Source organism: Xiphias gladius, chromosome 19, assembly GCF_016859285.1.
Source record: "Xiphias gladius isolate SHS-SW01 ecotype Sanya breed wild chromosome 19, ASM1685928v1, whole genome shotgun sequence".
Lineage (NCBI taxonomy): Eukaryota > Metazoa > Chordata > Actinopteri > Istiophoriformes > Xiphiidae > Xiphias > Xiphias gladius.
In genome coordinates this window covers 27,323,922-27,329,828 of record NC_053418.1, presented here as the reverse complement: position 1 = coordinate 27,329,828, position 5,907 = coordinate 27,323,922, and the positions used below count along the sequence as shown (strand labels likewise).

General features: G+C 39.1%; 1 pseudogene; it reads left to right on the top strand.

Moving 5' to 3' along the window:
- Positions 1-5,218, top strand: part of LOC120805588 — an 8,078-nt pseudogene extending 2,860 nt beyond the window's left edge.
- The last annotated feature ends 689 nt before the right edge of the window (positions 5,219-5,907 follow it).

Sequence of the window (5,907 nt, the reverse complement as noted above, 5' to 3'; positions counted from 1 at the left end):
GGAGCACAATCTGATCAATCAGCAGGTTTGATCAGTCAGTGGTGTAATAATCCCCAGCTGGCCACATTTTCCATATCATTATTTTCTTCTGTTTGATTTTGTACCATTGACATTTGGAGTAGTAAGGGTTAGATCATTACCTGCATTTACTTTACTGTCCTTTCAAAAACATCTCTGGACTTTGCTAGTAGTGGACCGAACACAGTATCCTTATACATCCTTCACTGTGCCCTCCTGTTGCCCCCCATTTTGGAAACCACTGCCCAATCTTGAGGGGAACGTGTAGAACTGAAGTAGAGCTTGAACAGAGCCAAAGGAAATGTGATCCAAATGTAAAACTATGTTTCACACAGCCTCAACTATTTAAAAAAAATGTATTTGTAATTTTTTATATTTCAATTATAGCTTTGAGACTGTAGAAGGTAAAATTTATTATCATTCTCTCCTTGTACAGTATTCACTATACAAGGCAACAAAATTGCATTTCTTCAGTGCTGCACACTTAAGAACAACTAATAATACCTGCTACAATGAAATTGGAAGACCTCAAAAGTGGCTACAAGAGTAGTGCCATTAGCAGCACAGTGTAAGTCACAAGTTTGTATGTAGTATGTTAATAGTAACTAGCTAGTTAGGAAAAGTATTTTAACACACCACACCATTTGACATCAAGAAACATCTACTGTTAAAGTAAAAATCCAGTATTTTTCAACCTGGGTCTTATATTGATTATTGTGTCCATTCCGAATACGGGTCATAATAACTTTGCACTTGCCTCCTCCTTAGAGAGATTCTGGAAACTCGGGATCCTGCAAAACAATGTACATCAGGGCAAGCAGTGCAAGAAGCCTGAACTTTTCCAGATACACTTCAATTTTACATAAATCATTTTAAATGCTTGTCTCTCAGTCCAAAGGAAAGTAAACACAGAAATTAGGTGTAGCTATTGTAAGGTAACTGCATAGGGATCTGATTCTGAGTCAACTTGTCAGCTTCAAACCAGTAATTTGTTGTGTTGATTGGTTCAGTAAAAAGGCTCCACGCGTTGCTCTCCCTACGGGTCCATTCAAAAGCTATAGTTGTGTTTAGACTATAGAGAGACCAACGTCAACTTATAATTGTTACGCGGGACTGGAGACCCAGTTCAGGGTGGTTGCTCAGCTCTCAGACTCTAGCAAGACCTTAAGGATCATGATTCTCATCATAAGAATCATATAGTGCACCCTGGTCCTGCCGACCTCTTGCTGTGTCTATAAACATCGGCAATTTCACTTTTTTAAAGCAGAGGTTAAAAAGCTTCTATTGATTATGGCCTTGAAAGAAACCAAAAAAAGAAAAGAAAAACACAAACGATTTTATAATTTACATCCTTCTTTCCACTTTCCAGGTGTCCACAGGATTGTTATTTGAAATCAAATAAAGGTATTTCCTCAACATAGTAACCAGTAGGTCATTACATCCACTATATCCTTACAGTAACAATACTTACAATGCAGTATTGTCTGTTTTCTCTCCAGAAGTACTTCATTGTGATGCAGAGCGTGTTTTACCCCGATGAGAGGATCAATATTAGGTACAGTATGATTGTTTTGTATTGTATTTTGTATTGTTTTTTGGGCTTCTGGTATATTTTATGGATGTATAAAGAGTCGTTTTTGTTGCATAGATACGACATTAAAGGCTGTGAGGTGGGCAGATGGATTAACCCTGACACAGGGGGGAAACAAATGATAAAAGTGCTGAAAGACAATAAATTTGAAGGGCAGTATATTGCATTAGGTAAGTGTCCTCACCCCTACACTCACTTTACTTATTTCCATAATCATATGAATGATGCTGTTGAGCAATCCAAGTTAACTGTTTCAGCTTCAGAAGAAAATCGAGCCACATGCAGTCAAGAAGTGTAAGGGCACACTCAATGGAAATGTCTGTGTGGTTGCTGCAGGTCAAGAGAAATCCTGGTTTGCCAATCAAGTGAAAGTGGATGCTGCCTTTCTTCAAGAGCTTAATGTGCTGGACTATAGCCTCCTGCTGGCCCATCAGCCTCTGCACCGACATGAGCTCGAAGGAAAACACTCGTTGGCAAATCTTGTAATTCGTGCCACAAAGTAGGTGTTTTTTTAATATCCTATGACCATGACATGTCAAAATGTTGATTTAAGATATGTGTAAAAAAATGTTGACACATGAAATATATATTTTCACATGTAGAAATTACATTTCTACTCTATTTGTACTCTGCTAGAGAACTTTATTTCTTAAAAAATGTTAATAAACGAATTATCTTGCCTAGACATGGTGTTACGGTTTTCCCGCTACAGTGACACAACAGTTCATACAGCAAACTGATAAACATATATCAACAGCTGGATTAAACTCGGTGAACTGATGACAGTATCTGAGAACCACCGTTTCTAGAAGCATGCTGTTGATTAACCAGGCTGTGATCTTCCATCTTGGTTGTTGATCTCCTCTTGAGAGACTTGAGGACTTCTACAGTAAGGAGTGGACCCATATCCTACTGTGGACACAGGCTTAGAATTAGTCACCATCAGAGATGAGTTTCAGCCTTTCTCTGGGTTTTTGGATGATCTCTTCTGGTGCCATGCTGTACTTAGTTCACGGGCGGCCAATGATGGAGACCCCCGACTATATGGCTACAATGTCTGCATAGTATGTGACAGACTTGCAAAGGGAGAGGGTGTCTTTGTAAAAAGTCACCCTGTAGTTAGAAGATAAAACTTTAGTTTCTCTCCTCAATGAATTCGAATTACTTTACAATAGATATAGAAATGTGTTATGGCACAAAAATTTTCCTATAAGGTATTTTTCGTCGTCCAAACTGTGTGCCTTGGTAAACATTATAGATCAATAATAAACACGTGGTTGAGCTTATGGAACAGTCTCGGTTTGGTGAATTTTAGGTACAAAAAAAACCTAGTTCGGTTTAGGAAGAAGATTGTGGTTTGGATTAATTAATATATACTTCATTAAGACTTCCTCCTTTGCTCCTGTAATAATTACTACCACCACTAGAGATCGCCTAACAGTAAAACGTAACTATGGGTCATAACAAGCTTCTTGGACTTGTGGGGTCGCTTTTCACGGGCGGACAGTCTCGGCCCTCATATACACAATGCCGTCTACTATTAGAAAAAACTAGAATTGAGACTACTCTGGGACATACGGCTTTTAATTTATTTGCACCTTACAAATGGAATAATATTGAGAATACCCTTGTTCTTGGCACGCTAATACGTCTCAAACAGTTTGCCTCTATCGCTGAAAGACCAGCACCAGTTTAATGTGAATGTTTCATCGTACTTTTCAGCTTAATATTTTTGTTTTATTTCCAACTCTCGGTGAGAACGTTGTTTTATCATGTAATATACGTAACTACCACTTGTCACGCTTATTATTTCTATATCACTGTAAATAGGGCACTTCTAAAAAAGAGTGGTTACTTTCAGAGAGCTTCCTTTGTAAAATAAGGGTTTCAATAAAATCTCTGTCTGTGGTCCTGCATTTAATATTTGCATCTTATTTGCACTTATGACTGTGAAGGAAAAGTTGGTTTATCATTTATTCACTTTTGGTGATGCGCCTATAGGAGTCTCAAGGTCTCTCCCAGGAGCCTTAAACAGATGTTTTAAGAGACATGGGGGGCCTACCTATGGAGAAGCCTGTCACCTTACAATAAATGGAAATAAGCCAAGCTACGTCTGTCTGAGCTTCAATTTATGCCAGTGCATGGGTAGCATGTGAACATTATATATGTTTCTATCTTATTGGCAGATGTGTTTGTGTTGAAGTAAAGATAACCAATTGGAAATAAGTTCTTTGACTCAAGAAACACTATAAAAGATGACTGTAAGACTCTTTCTATTGAGAGACTCTCCTTTGACTTCTTATGATAAGGTTTGTTTATCTCCGATATTGTAACTTACAATATATTTCACTTTAATCCCATCAGTGTTTCGTGTGTTTAATTATGTTGAGAGTCTTTTGTAGAAAATCTTCCACAACATGACAAAAACATAAGATTCATATTCCTCTGGACCTGAAGCCGAGATGATATGATTACAAGCAGAGCACTGCAAGAAACTGAGCTGATAGAGAAGTTGAATTTCATTTCTAATTGTGTCAAAGCCTGAGGCCCATGCTGGTCTACTACATGCTGCCAAAGTGCTTGTCTTATTAATTACAGTGGTTTTTCTTTGTTTTTGCTGTAATATTTTACTGTCCATATGAAATGTTGAATATGTGCTGCTCTGTAACCGCAAACAAAGTTTTGTCTTCACATTTCCATTTTCTGTATTGTGTATTTATGTGATCACCTTCTCATGTCCTAGGACTGTGTTTTAAATCATGAATGCGCCAGAATTAGTCTGGTTTTATTAGCTTAGAGTTGGCTTTATGTAAAAGATTAATCCTGGTTTAGTTTGTTAGACTCACAACAAGCCCTGCTTCTGTGAGCAACCTTTGAAACACTGTCAATTCTGTGAATTCTTTTTGTCTCTCCTGTAGGTCTGTGGACTTGGATGGCAGTCCCACAGGGTCAGACCCCCCCACCGTTCCATTACTGGAAGAGACCCTGGCTGAGATGGTACCATATACTACAGACTGTGGGTCAGGCCAGCCACAGGCAGCAGCGGAGGGCACTAGTGAGGGGATCCCCCTCCAAGAGAGAAAAATTGCCCTGTGAAAGAGACCAGGACTGACTCAGTACTGCAGGAATTCCACGAGCACCATCACAGGCTACTGCCCAACTGCAAAAATGCCGTTCATGTGATCGATGGGCCAGACCATCGCTACTTTGTGGGCATTATAGACGTTTTTACTGTCTACTTAGGAAGAAAAGACTGGAGAACCTGTTGAAAAGCCTCCGCTACTCAGGAAGGGCCTTTTCCACAGTTAGACCAACCAAGTACTCACGCAGGTTCTGCCAGTGGATACAGGACCACACATTTCTGCACAAAATGCAGAAAACATTCATAACTGATATTCATAGCACTTGCTGTATGATCCCCAGTCTCCACTGGATGGGGCTCTGACTCAATCTGGCTCTGTTGCAGCTGCTGGGGACACTCTGCTATCATGCCAGGTCTGTTTTCACAGGTGCAGCTCACGTCTCTGAAGTGTGAAATTCACTTTGAATATACTGTATACAGGGTACAGTATAATACTGTTTTCTTTTTTCTAATATACTGTTCGCTATTCATAAAAATACACACAAAGTAAAGATAAGAGGTGTGCTTTATACAAGTAAAATACATACTTTACAACAGTGTACAAACAAGTGTAAACAGGCTTTCAGTTTATTTTTAAATCACAAACAAGTTGGCAAAACAACTCAAAGCGATACTGTACATGTGTTAGTATCTATTGGAGTTGTTTTGCCAACTTACAGACATCTTGGAGATGCTTTTGAAACACATCCAGTGGATAACACCATGATGGAGACTTGATGGAGCGGTGACTCAATCAAAATGCGATACAGCAGCAGCGCCAGTGGACATCTGGGGTTCAAGTGTAACCAGTCGATAAATATAGAGACTGTCTTCAAGTTTACATAGAAGTAGCCTTCTGTGCAGTTTCAGGAACTTGATGTAAGCAATATAGACAAATGTTAGGGGGGACCAGGGTCTTTCAGGAGTTTTCTTCTTTCTCAGTGATATACTATTTTTTGTTGTGCCACGTGGAATGCACATCAAAATACAACTCTTAGCACCTTTAAAGCTTTAAAGGTGCTAAAAGTTGTATTTTACTGGGTGATTCATACCAGTAATGTAATTCACAACTGTTGAATGTATCAAGTCATTTTCGTTTGCAGTCAGTGAAATACCTGCAGTCATCGAACAGCAGCAGTTACTGTATGTGAATGGCACCAGTGGAAGTTTCATAATT